Source organism: Megalobrama amblycephala, linkage group LG22 (genome assembly GCF_018812025.1).
Source record: "Megalobrama amblycephala isolate DHTTF-2021 linkage group LG22, ASM1881202v1, whole genome shotgun sequence".
Taxonomy (NCBI): domain Eukaryota; kingdom Metazoa; phylum Chordata; class Actinopteri; order Cypriniformes; family Xenocyprididae; genus Megalobrama; species Megalobrama amblycephala.
Genome location: NC_063065.1, coordinates 15,688,854 through 15,703,723, shown reverse-complemented (window position 1 = coordinate 15,703,723; position 14,870 = coordinate 15,688,854). Strand labels below are relative to the sequence as shown.

At 36.9% G+C, this 14,870-nt stretch overlaps 1 protein-coding gene across 4 annotated transcripts in view; it reads right to left on the bottom strand.

Annotated features, from left to right (window-relative positions):
- arhgap29a (Rho GTPase activating protein 29a) overlaps nt 1-14,870 on the bottom strand; it is a 56,145-nt gene that overhangs the window by 30,198 nt on the left and 11,077 nt on the right. The gene's annotated exons all lie outside the window — the stretch shown is intronic.

Genomic DNA, 14,870 nt, shown 5'->3' with positions numbered 1-14,870 from the left:
TAAGACCAAGAACAATTAGAAATTCTCAATCAGATCGGCAACAATGATCTACGTTACTATCAAGAGAAACAATCTCGTAAATAGAGAATGAGAGCGGACTGGGAGATACACGGAGAAACAGAAGGAGTGCAAGAGGATTTCGCACCATGATGTGAAGACGCCGAGTATAATAAGCAGGTGGGTCAAAGGTGACCGCCAACCAACCCGAGCCTAAATCTCTTAATTGGTGGGGGTCAAATTAAAATCCCTCTTTTAAAGACATTACATTTTGAATGACAATAACACAAACACAAAGCAAGGCCCCATCCCCACACAGCGTTCCCATTCACATGCACACACGGTCACGCATCCCGAAAGGACGGGGGGGTTCAGTTCTTCTCGCTATGGCTGAACAGAGAGAATAGAGGCCACAAGACCCAGGGCCATCAAACACTTTAAATGGCTCCCTGCTCGTTTGGGCCGATACTAAAAAACAACCAATTAGCACAACTGAGCCCTGGAACAGCGGGAAGGATGGGAAGTTGATGATTTTAACCCTGTGGTTCCCTGTTTGGGATGGTTACAATAGCACAGAGTTTGTTCTCACCGGGGCCAAACACGATCACTCACCAACAGATTGATATAGCAGGGAAAAGACCCCTCACCGGTGATGACGGGAAACCTTGTTTAACCAAGAGCGAGCTTTCAGCAGTACAAGACAAGCCTTTCTGATCGGGGGAACCTTTCTTTTGTCTCCGGGGGCCATTTGCAAACAGTAGGGATGTCTTCTTTGGGGCCTGGAGCATGAGGCATTTATAGAAACAATAAATCTGGGAGGCTTTCAGAAACGAGAGATGGGACTGTGAGACTAAACAGGGAACAGAAGAGTGAAGGAAGGGTGAAGTCGGGAACTTTTTCCTGGGTCCAGATATGTGCACCTGGGTTAAGACCTGGGGGAAGCATGTTTCTAGGAATAAAACCACCCTGCAAGCCTGCTCTGGACTCTCAGAGACATTGCCACATTTTTACCCAGTTAGCGTCATGGAAACCCAGCATTCCTGTATGGAGACGCCTCATCAAGTGTAGGATTGGGAAAAGAGGGGCCACACATGTAAACAAACATAACGTCTTCCAAATAAGTACAACAGCCAAGGCTCCTTTCTGGGAAGGAAGTGTTCCTCAAAATCTGCTAAACCAAAGCATAAAACTATGATAAATAATGTAAAAACAAACAATCAATGAGTACAATGAGTGCACTAATATTAACATTTTGGTTATTACTGATCATTACTTTCACATTATGGCCAATATCTGTTGAAAAGTCGATGTGTGATTAACAAACAGTGTGATTAAACTATTAAGTGTATTAAAGGTGCCCTAGAATTTAAAATTGAACTTACCTTGGCATAGTTGAATAATAAGAGTTCAGTACATGGAAATGACATACCGTGAGACAAACACCATTGTTTCCTCCTTCATATGTAAATCTCGTGCGTGAAAAACACCACGGAAAAACAGGCGAATCTCAACATAACACCGACTGTGACGCAACAGTCGGGATCATTAATATGTACGCCCCCAACTTTTCCATATACCAGCCCATGTTCAAGGCAAGCCAGTATAAACCCTTAAATGCATGACTGTTTCTCCAATCATTCTTACATATTCGGGTCTTTATCGACCCGGATCTATATCTAACACGGAAGGATCTCTACCTGTCGCGATAATATAAAACTCCTCTGATATTAAAGTAACAATTACAGAAGAATAAAATAAATCATATTTTGTTACCTTTTGGAGCTTGAAAGGGCTCAGTTTGAGCAATGTTTTTTGCCATCCTCACTGTCCTCGTCAGCGCTCATTTCCCAGTAAATTCAGCAAATAATGGGCTAGATTTATGTTTGAGGTCACGAATATGAGCCCATTTGCGATCTCAAACATATTCTCAAAACTATATAATTTTCAGCATCTTCAAAATCAATATTTCGATCGCTAACAGCTTCATCAGATTCATCCAGTAACAGTTACAGTCATATTTGATTGCATTTAGTACTTGCTCTGCAGTAAATCGCTGAGCCATTTCATGTTTTTCTTATTATTTTGTTTTCTGTCTGAGTGAGTCGTCACTTCAGCATTGTGTATCAGACATTGCCACCTTGTGGAATAAAGGTGAATTGCACTTATTCCGTCATCTAAGATTCAATTATTGTTGTGCAGAAAAAATTTACGTACACTCATACACACCTCGGGTCGTTTGCGACCCTATACAATTTTTACAAAAAATGAATACAAAAATAGGCTTTCTTTATAATTTTATGATTTTTTTTTCTTGTTATATTCTTTATAATGAATTAATTGAGGAATACCAAGAAGGTTGATGTCTAACTTTAAAAAAATGAACGAGGAGGACAGTAGTGAATGACGTCCCGGGTCACTAAAGACCCGAGGTATGCATTTAAGGGTTAACGTCTGGAGTTGCACAGCCGAATCATCAGAAGTTATGCAGGTATTGTGAAGCATGCAAGCAGTGACAATAGCGAAAATGGCAGATGGAGCGATAATAACTGTTCATGATACATGATATCATGATATATTTAGTGACATTTGTAAATTGTCTTTCTAAATGTTTCATTAGCATGTTGCTAATGTACTGTCAAATATGGTTGAAGTTACCATTGTTTCTTACTGTATTCACGGAGATCAGAGCCATGTCGTTATTTTCATCTTTAACCCGAAAACGCTTGTAGTCTGTATAATTAATAAACGCATCTGCATTCTTTATAAATCTCTCCAACAGTGTAGCTTTAGCCACGCAGCATTATCAAACTCATTCAGAATCAAATGTAAACATTCACAATCTGCCATACTTACGTGATCTGATATGTTGCGTCACAAACAGTTTGTAAAGATACATTTTGAGAGTTATTGTGAACTTCAGTATTGTTTATGCAATGTTTAATGCAGTCGCAAGCTTGGGGGCGGGGAGCACGAGCATTTAAAGGTGTACACACACCAAATCAGAGCATTTTTAATCCCACCCCAAAATAGGCATATAAAACATGGAATAATAAAAAATCTATGGGGTATTTTGAGCTGAAACTTAACAGACACATTCTGGGGACACCAGAGACTTATATTACATCTTGTGAAATAGTGTTCTAGGGCACCTTTAAAAATGATTAAATTAAACAATTACATTTTGAAATTGAAATAAAAAAAACAGTATCAACCAATATGAACTGATAAATTAAATATATATATATATATAAAATCTAAATAAGCATGCACAATTACATTTTAAAATCAAAAAAATCTAATTATAATTACAGTATCAGTATTTATATATAAACCTTTGGAATATTCATCTTCCTGCGACCCCAAGCTTGCTCAATCATGCATGGCTAATCATGAGAACAATGTAATAATAAAGCTTTAGAATATGAGAGATGGATGGCAGGGCCTCTTGGTCTACGGCCAGTGTGAAATCACTAAACATGTCACAATTAAGCCCGCTGAGACCCAATCAAATTATAAAGAGCTTATAGTATTTAATGTGAACCCCGCTCCACAAAGGATTAAAAAAAACATGCTATTATACCATTGAAAATTCATTTTAATTGGAGTCCCACAACAACCACCTGCTAAAAAAGTCAACACAAAGACCATCAAGAAGACTCATTATGATAATTGTCTGCATCATCTGATCAGGGATCAACAGCATTACAATCAACTCTGAGTCATTTGGTGATCAACATCTTTGGTTACGTTCCTCCTTTATGTCTTAAAGTCAAAAGACTTGGTAAAAATCAGACTACTTAGCCTTTAACATGACCTTTTGATCAGATCTGCCAGGGTGGACAGTCTAATGCGTTCCTCAGTGCTTACGGCCCACCCTGAGGCACTATCTGTTGAAGTAGGTGGGCCAGGTCCTCCCCAGTGACAGGGAAGCTCCCGGGATCAGGATATTACATGCTCCATGGTAAAGGGGCCTTTTTGCATTTAGCATCTCCCCCTGCCCCAAAACACCCTGCTGATCCACCTTTCATCCACTCTTTCCCATGACTGCACACAAAGGGCCAACGTTTAAAAGAGCCTCTTGTATGCACACACATACCCGCATAGACATGCCTCGGAGGTCAAACGGGACTCTGCAGGTAGAACATTCGCTAACATAAATTAAATACTTTGCAAGTGTTAAATAGATCAAGTCTTAATCTCATCAATGAAATTATTGACCATTTTTTTATTTCTAAAATAACGAAGATGAGGCGAAAAATGCATCATGATCATATCAACGATTTTAAATAAAACATACACACGAGTGACTTGATTTTTTCCACGCTCATGGTCAAAGGTGCATACTTTATAGGCTTGCATGTTTTATAAAGAAGAAAATTTTTAAATAATGTGATTGTTTCAAACAATCAAATCATAATCAATATTGTCGTTGATTGACCCGCTTCAGCTGCACGAGCTGAAGCTGAACACTGGTAAACTGAACTGCTTGGTAAATTTATTTATCCAGATGCATCCTAAATGAGATTATACTCAAACATAAACGTAATATTACAACTTAAGTTTGCCTAAAATTATGCGAATGCAGTAGCACTTGAACAAGCTAGTCAGAATTAAAGGTGCCAGCGAACGTTTTTTTACAAGATGTAATATAAGTCTAAGGTGTCCCTTGAATGTGTCTGAAGTTTCAGCTCAAAATACCCCATAGATTTTGTTTAATTAATTTTTTTAACAGCCTATTCTGGGGCATAATTAGAAATGCGCCGATTCAGGCTGCGGCCCCTTTAATTGCTCACGTTCTCCGCCCCCTCCCGAGCCCTCGACTCTATCATTGCATAAACAAAGTTCACACAGCTAATATAACCCTCAAAATGGATCTTTACAAAGTGTTCGTCATGCATGCTGCATGCATACATCGGATTATGTGAGTATTGTATTTATTTGGATATTTACATTTGATTCTGAATGAATTTGAGGCTGTGATCCGTGGCTAACGGCTAATGCTACACTGTTGGAGAGATTTATAAAGAATGAAGTTGTGTTTATGAATTATACAAACTGCAAGTGTTTAATAATGAAAATAACGACGGCTCTCTTGTCTCCGTGAATACAGTAAGAAACGATGGTAACTTTAACCACATTTAACAGTACATTAGCAACATGCTAACAAAACATTTACAAAGACAATTTACAAATATCACTAAAAATATCATGTAATCATGGATCATGTCAGTTATTATTGCTCCATCTGCCATTTTTCGCTGTTGTCCTTGCTTGCTTACCTAGTCTGATGATTCTGCTGTGCACATCCAGACGTCCTCCCCTTGTCTAATGCCTTGAACATGAGCTGGCATATGCAAATATTGGGGGCGTACATATTAATGATCCCGACTGTTACGTAACAGTCGGTGTTATGTTGAGATTCGCCTGTTCTTCAGAGGTCTTTTAAACAAATAAGATTTATATAAGAAGGAGGAAACAATGGAATTTGAGACTCACTGTATGTCATTTCCATGTACTGAACTCTTGTTATTCGACTATGCCAAGATAAATTAAATTTTTAATTCTAGGGCACCTTTAAATTAAAAAATTAAATTAGATGCTATTTTAGTCAGAGTAAAATTTGGGCGTAAACTAAATTTTACGGATATTTTTGTCAAAAGACAAAAACTATAACTAAAACAAAAAGCTGTGTAAAAATGAACATTGTCTTGAATGACATGGTAAGGTCACATTATTCATCAAGTGCCATTAGTAATCATGGTAGAAAAGTGCCCTGATTGTTGAATAGCCTTAAACAGTCCACTTTGAGATGTTCTTCAACCACTTAACGAGAGATTGAAGGACAGCTGATTGTAAAAACCGAACGTTATTTGCTAAATACATCCATTTTGGCAATAATATCTTCACTTCCATTAAGTATTGCAAGTATTGCTGCATATAAATCAGACGACTGCATGGAGACAGGAATGTGCTTGTTTCTTTCATTTGACCACACAGCTGTCGATCACTCAGAGAGCGTGAAAAAAGACAGCCACCACTCCCTCCAGTTCCCCAAGATTATGAAGAGAATTGAGCCCCAGCATTCCAGCTATGCTGCATTCAACACGACTGAAAATCTCCCACAGAGCAATGCTGACCAGAACACAGAGAGTCTCTTCGCACAGATTACTGTGACTAGCTCATCTCGGACCTGACATCCAGAAGGTAGAGAACCAAAAAAAATGAAGGTTTATCAAAAGTCAAGCAGAGTAAAACACACAAAAAGCTTCACATAATTACCATAATCTACAGAAATCCGACAAAAAAAATCCTATTCAAACAAGACCTAAACTCGCTTCATCCTCTAAAAATGGCATATGATTTATAATATATATCATTGTAACATAGTAACCTTCCCATTACATGTTATATTTGTGCACATAAACATAAACGCATTGAGTGCATTGAGCATTTAAAGGGATAGTTCACCCATAAATCAAATTTGTATGCATTCCTTTCTTCTGTGGAACACATATACATTTCATTCTGTTTTAACACCAGTTGTGCAATTGTCCATAAAATCCGTGAGAAAAACCAGACAGCTGTTGCTCGGCCAAGGATAAGCCACGGACAGGGTTTCCCCTCTCAACATGAAGCTGTGTCTCTTTGATGGGCTTTCCAGGGCTCAGGCCTCAGATGCAAAACAGGGGCCAATTAATCTTCAACCACTCATCTTGTACCAGGAACCCACTGCTCGAAAACAGGATTTGAGTCAGATCAAGTTGACTGGCCTATTTGGTCTTGCAGGGCTACGCTATAGAGCCCCTTGTGTTTTTTTGTGGGAGTGGAGGAGATTAATCCATTCCTGACTTTACTGAGGGTAAGGAGACTGGAGGGACACATAAAATCCACCGCTTTCCAGACTATTTTAATCCAGTAGCAATCGGAGGGCCACTTTAATCTAATCTACAGGATGAATTTGCCGTCTTGGATTCAAGTTGCTAATCCAGAGCGGTGGTCTTGATTGGGGGTTGTCTAGTATTAAGGTTAATCTGTAGACCATATTTGCTAGGTTGGTTTGGAGATAAAAGACAAAGCTACTGGGATCCTCAGGTGTGGTATCTTGTTACCATTGACCAACATTATCATTTCAGTTTCTCGACAACTGTTTAACATTCCTTTGTGTCCTATGTTTGACTAGGTTACAGTTCTCTCCAAACTTTACTTCCTGCTGTAATCTTTCTTCATTCCAGAGCTCCTTATGTTAGGACTTTGTATTAATCTGAATGCCTCAAGTGTTCAGCAAGTGTTCATTTTTCTGCAAATTTATAAACCACAAAAATGCTTCATTTTGACATTTACAACATGAATTGCTGATATTCAAAAGATTTCATATGGTACATTACAATGTAGTGATGACTTTAGCATTTGTATTCCTTAAATTGTGTTTTTGAATAAGTAATTATTCATTTTGAGATGGATAGTTGAAGAAAATCCAACAATAGAGGCAGGCAAAGGCTGTAAGTTCGGTCTCTAAAATAAAATAAAATAAAATAAAATAAAATAAAAAAATAAAATAAAATAAAATAAAATAATTTCATTAGGAACTCTGTCCTAAAACAAATCCAGTCTGAGAATAAAACGTCACCATAAATCTTCAACTTGAAAAACAAGAGCGAAACAAGTGGCCTCAAAATTCAATTCAGGACCAGAATGGAGAAAAAAAAAAAAAAAAAAATTCAGCCTACTAATCTTGTTTCAGGGTGGCTAACTGTTAAAATGTCACAAATCAGCACAGACCAGGCAGTAAACAGCTATCCGCAGCCCACACATGTACACTGGTACAGCCAGCCCTGAAATCTAACAGTTGTGTCTTATCTATTATTCTCTGTGTTTTGCTCAGGGATGGAATGAATGTCACCTTGCCCTACATTCGGCTCTCCCTAAAGGCTGTAATCTCTGCTCCATGCCCACCTCCTGAATGGGCTCTGCTACAGATAAGCAATGAAATCTGGGAGAAAAAGGAGAAAAACAGCTGAACTAATGATTTAAAGAGGTTCTATTATGCTTTTTTTAGTGTAATGTTGTTGTTTGAGCATGAAACTGGTCTGCAAAGTTACAAAGCACATAGTCCACTCCAAAGGGAGATATTCTCTACATCAGTTTCTGAACTCCCTGAAATCCCTCGATTATAGTCTTGAGTTTTCTTCCAGAGACGAACATGTCACAATATTCCTCATTTAATTAATTCCCGCCCAATGCATAAGCAAATAAAGAGTGCGAGATCTGATTGAGTTGTGTTAATAGCATGTTGTCGTCATATCCACCCAGATCTAACGTAGTTATGGTAAGGGATATGCCACTGACCAATCACAACACACTGATCCAGCTGACCAATCAGAGAACAGGAACTAAACAGAGTGTTACTGACAGACTGGGAAGAGAGGTGCTGCAACAATGTAAAATATGTAAAAAAGAATGTGTGTTTGAACATTCAAGCATGAAAATCTATTCTAGAAGACTCCAAAAACAAAATCAAGACTTTGTAAAAGGGCATTGTAGGTCATCTTTAAAGTACAGTGTGTGTGTGTGTATATATACACACACACTGCCAAAAAGGGAAAAAGTCGCTGTTTGGATTTAAATAGGCAAATACTTAAGAGTCTATGACTGGATCATTATTGCTGCAGTGATTATTATGTTTCTAGCATGTTATATGTTTAGGAACAGCTCTTTTAACCCTAACTGACTTTACAGAGCGCTTGACTCTTGCATTGTAAGTACAGGATCTTCACCAAAAATTGATGCACCTCTTGATGGAAATAACATCAAAAATTTATTTCCATCAAGAGGTGCATCAATTTTTGGTCAAGATCTTGTATTGACAATGCAAGAGTCGAGTACATATACACATACATACTAACTAAATAAATATTTAAGGATTAAAGGACTTTTCATAAACGGACATCATGAAAATGATTTGGTTACAGTATTTGGTACCGGTTCTAAGTAAGATTGCTAGCTCTAACTCTACTTCTGATGAAACAAGAAAGTGTAATGTGATCTTCAAAGATGATCTGGACTCATTTATGAGCTCATTTACTTTGCCTTTGAACAAGAATATCTTCAAAGTGGCCATTAAAGGAACTCTTTATTAGAGAACTGACTGGTGGTTGCAACCAAGCATCTCATATCAGAGGAGATCTATCATCTACCAGAAGTACAGCTGGATCACAGCTGCATTAAAATTCCAGAACAAGCCACTGAAATGACACGGGACAGCTAAATTTAGGCTGGAATTTCACAATGGATGATTTCAAATCTCTAAAACAGCATATTGGTTTTCTCAGAGGGGCTAGTGCATTTTCCCATAAAACTTACAGTGGGACAAAGAGAAGTTGTGTTTCTCATTGTTATCTATATACCATGACTGAAATCAACACAACATAAGTGTACCAGTTGAGAGACAGTCTGTAGTATCACATGGGAAAGAAACCGTAATCCTAAAAACATTCCTGGCGCGACACCAGGAATTACTCACAGTGACGTCTGACAAATGAGGGTGTTGTGAAACACCTGGTGAGAAGTTCTCAGCACCTAACAAGTTACACATTACCACAGGAATACTGTGAAAATGACCATTTTGATCACCTTTTACTGTTCAGCCAAGCAATTAAGTCATCTGACACCAATGACTCCTTGAGAATACTGAAAGATTTTTGTATCCAAACACTAAAATCCAAAGGTGACTAACTTTAAATGTAAAGCACTCATGACTCAGACATAAAACCAGCTGTGGTACAACTAGTCAGCACTGACTCTGCACAAATAAACAAATTCTCTGAAACAGAGGAGCTATGCTATTGTAGCAATACTCCAAACACATCTGAAATCTGTTTGGGATCAAAGCAGCCCATATGTATGGTTCATGTGGGCCATCATGCCTGTGTTTGAAGGTTGTCGTTCACAGGGCAAGTGGTGAGGGTCACCAGCCCCCAAATCGCCTCACAATGAGGGCCAGAAAATCACTTTTAGCCGATCAGAGGAAGCCCCCCATGCACGGCAGGCTGGAACACAATGTGGTGCCACTGGGGATGAAGAGGGGTCTAATCCCACTCATCGACTCGGACTGCACCCCACTGCGAGGGCAGTTTGGACCCTCCACAAACTCCACAGCCACAATTTGAGACCTTTCCAGGCCATCTCAGAAAATTTGCCCAGTACTGGAAATTAAGTGGCTTCTTTTTATACATTCAAATAATAATAATAATAATAATAATAAGGGCCATAATATACCAAAAAAATTAAAGTAAGAAAAAAAAAAAAAAATAAATATATATATATATATATATATATATATATATATATATATATATATATATATATATATATATATATATATATATATATATATAAAAAAAATTGTTTAGTATATAATTTTAATTTATGGTATAAATAAAAAGTAATTATATTAACTTTTAAAAAATAAAACTAATAAAATGAAAATGAAAAACAACTAAAATGTAAAAAATTTCAGTTCACTAAAAAAAATGAAATAATAAATAAAATAGTACTAAATTACTAAAAATAAAAAAAATATAAATTAAAAAATAATAATAAATAATAAAAAAGCACATAACAAAATTACTATCAACTAAAATAAAAAACAAAAAGGAAAATATTAAAATAAATGCTAATTCAAAATCTTAATAAATCCTTCATAAATATTAAGAAATACAAAAATATTAAATTCAATTTACAATACATAAATATATTTATTTTTATATTAATGCATTAGACAGACACTGTTATCCAAAGTGACTTACATTGCATTTAAAGGTGCCCAAGAATGCTTTTTCACAAGATGTAATATAAGTCTAAGGTGTCTCCTGAATGTGTCTGTGAAGTTTCAGCTCAAAATACCCCATAGATTTTTTTAAATACATTTTTTAACTGCCTATTTTGGGGCATCATTAACTATGCACTGATTTTTTTCAGCGCGCCGCCCCTTTAATTCACGTGCTCCCTGCCACACCAGCTCTCGATTATATTACAGCACATTTACAAAGTTCACACAGCTAATATAACCCTCAAATGGATCTTTACAAGATGTTCGTCATGCATGCTGCATGCATGCTTCGAATTATGTGAGTAAAGTATTTATTTGGATGTTTATATTTGATTCTGAATGAGTTTGATAGTGCTCCGTGGCTAACGGCTAATGCTACACTGTTGGAGAGATTTATAAAGAATTAAGTTGTGTTTATGAATTATACAGACTGCAAGTGTTTAAAAATGAAAATAGCGACGGCTCTTGTCTCCGTGAATTCAGTAAGAAACGATGGTAACTTTAACCTCATTTAACAGTACATTAGCAACATGCTAACGAAACATTTAGAAAGACAATTTACAAATATCACTAAAAATATCATGATATCATGAATCATGTCAGTCATTATTGCTCCATCTGCCATTTTCGCTGTTGTTCTTGCTTACCTAGTCTGTTGATTCACCTGTGCAGATCCAGACGTTACTGGCTGCCCTTGTCTAATGCCTTTCATAATGTTGGGAACATGGGCTGGCATATGCAAATATTGGGGCGTACACCCCGACTGTTCCGGAAGTCTTTTAAACAAATGAGATTTACATAAGAAAGAGAAAGCAATGGAGTTTGAAACTCAATGTATGTCTTTTCCATGTACTGAACTCTTGTTATTCAACTATGCCAAGGTAAATTCAAATTTTGAATCTAGGGCACCTTTAAGGTATATATTTTATCAATTCTTGCATTTCTTTTATCAAGGCCTGCATTCTAGATAGATGTCAGTGTTGTTAGCACCATGCTCTACTGCTAAAACTACAGGAACTCTTGAAACTCGTTCTAAAATTTAAAATAACTCCCTAAATGTTATTTAGCTGTTGGTCATCCCGTAGCCCGTGTGGCCTAAGTGTCAACAGCAGTACATTTTGATTAAGGATTATGAAGACAAACTATTTTTTCCCTTTGACTCCAAACATTTCCAATCATCATAATGGACTGTAAAGTCACTGTACCAGGACAGGACAGCAGCAATGTCAATGTTTTATGCCGGTTCTTTTTGTCCAAAGTGTCCAACATCCAGCAACTGTTGATCTAAGACACTAAAGCAACAAGTGAGCATTTGTTCTGGAGGAATGCAGAGTATGTGGGGGGGATGGGAGAGGAGAGGACTGTGTTTCCCACCCCATCAAAATGATGAGCCGAGACCGCGGTAATGGCCGACCAGGAGAGGGTCAATATTGATTTAACAGTTAAAAATACACCAAGCTGGTCCTCTCAAGGTTACACTAGCACTTTCAAACAGAAACCACTGAAGTACTGAGATATCATAAAGTATGTGAGCTGTGATTAATATGATTCTCTTAAAAGTTAAGACAACTGAATAAGTGTTTATGTTTGGGAAAAAAACATCTGTGAGCTATAAACAACCCCAAAGCATTTGAAATATGAGGGAAATTATATAAATGAAATTTTGATTATTTACCCATCCTGCACTTGGGGAGAATAGAAACAGTTTACTGTCCCTTAGGAGCTGGTAATAAACAAATCTCCACTCTGAGAATCTCTGAGAGTTCACATAGACTTCAGGGCGACCAAGCAGTTAGTGGAGTGATAAACATAGACTCTAGTTTGCAATTCGAAATAACAGGTTTGGCTAATCAGCCAATGGAAGCTGATTCTGGTCTATGTGAGGGCGGTTGTGTCAATTTCGGATGTGCCTTCTAACCAAAGCTTTTCAGAGAAATGACACTTGAAACTGTGCATTCGCACAGCACTTTCCAAATTATTATCCAAAAGGCAAAAAGCTCGCCATGGTTCCCATCAGAAATGAGCAAGCGTGAATGGAGGGTCTCCAAAACATCATAAAGAGAGCAGTGAACCTTACACACTTTATTTCCCTCAGTGAATAGGGCCAGTATTCATTACAGGCCATCTTGTTTTTCATTTCCAAAATAGCTGACACATGCCAACCATCCTGCTGCTTGAATGAGTCGCCCATGGGACAAACGCAACACCTGACCAGCTCGGCAAATCAAAGACACGGTCTCAAAATGTAAGACAAGAGGTCAATCCAACAATGGATGCTCTGTATATGCCACATGCCATGCTTTAATGCATTATATTGACTATTTTTGAGGCAAATAAATCCAGAATTAGGGCAGTCAAATATAGATAATGCTGAACATTTTAAATTCATTTGCTGAATTATGTCAGGACTGGTTCACATGCAATGCTATGTGACATTGTTTAAGAGGTCTTATAATGTTCAGAGTAGAAAATGGATACTCATTTTGATATTTGCTAAAGATTATACAGTTGCAAGAAAAAGTATGTGAACCACTTGCAGAATGTGATTAACTTTAACAAAATAAAGGAGATAATACAAAATGCATGTTATTTTTATTTAGTACTCTCCTGAATAAGATATTTTACATAAAAGATGTTTACATATAATCCACAAGACAAAAAAATAGCTGAATTTATTAAAATAACCCCATTCATAAGTATGTGAACCACTGATTCTTAATACTGTGTGTGGTTACCTGGATGATCTATGACTGTTTTTATGTTTTGTGATGGTTGTTCATGAGTCTCTTGTTTGTTCTGAGCAGTTAAACTGAGCTCTGTTCTTCAGAAAAATCCTCCAGGTCCTGCAGATTCTTCAGTTTTCCACCATCTTTTGCATATTTGAACCCTTTACAGCAGTGACTGAATGATTTTGAGATCCGTTTTTTCACACTGAGGATAATTGAGGGATTCAAACACAACTATTAAGAAAGGTTGAAACATTCACTGATGCTCCAGAAGGAAACACGATGCATTAAGAGACGAGGGGTGAAAACATTTGGAATTCAAATATCAAGGTAAATTGTATTTAATTTGTCTTCCAGGAAACATGAAAGTATCTTCTGTTGCTTCCGAAGGGCAGTACTAAATGAAAAAAAATTATATTTAAACAAAATAAGAAAAATTTGGACATCTTCATCTTGTTCAAAAGTTTTCACCCCCCGACTCTCAATGTATCGTGTTTCCTTCTGGAGCATCAGTGAATGTTTGAACCTTTTTTAATAGTTGTGTTTGAGTCCCTCAGTTGTCCTCAGTATGAAGAGAACAGATCTCAAAATCAGAGAATAAGGTTTTTAAAGTGTAAAAAAAAAACATAATGGAGATATAATTAATTTTGAAGTTTGATTAAGTGTTAACAATGAGATTATGCGGTTTTTATAATCAATTAACACTGCTTTTGTCATTTTTTACAAGATGGACAAAATTTGTCATCAAAAAAGTCCAAAATTTCAGTTTTACCAAATGACACTTTTGGTTATACCGAATGACGATATTCGAACAATGTTAACAGGCTGACATCTAGCTAGCTAGCAAGTAAGCTTACTAGCGAGCAAGCTAAAGGACAATCAAACATTTTATATTTAGTACAAGTTTTTAAAATATTACAACATTTTCCATGTTTTATATCGGTTGTACCAAATGACCTGATGTTTCGGGATTCAAGCGAAAACATGAATTTTTCAGTCAAAAGAGAGTTAGTTGGTCCTTTGCAGGTGTCTGAATGATGTCACATCCTGTCACATGATACTGACCGCATGACTTGATCCAAAATTGTCCTTTTATATCGGTTACTCCAAATGACATCAATCAATGACATTCTTTCTCATAACAAAGCAACGACTTCTACACATAATTTTAATACCATTTTGCACTATGTTAATATATGATGTTATAAAATCATGCCAGAATAAAAAATATATACATTTATTACATTTTAAGATATTTTAATCACAAATGAAATGGCTGTATTGGCCTTTGGACGGTTAACGGACCGAATGACCTTTTG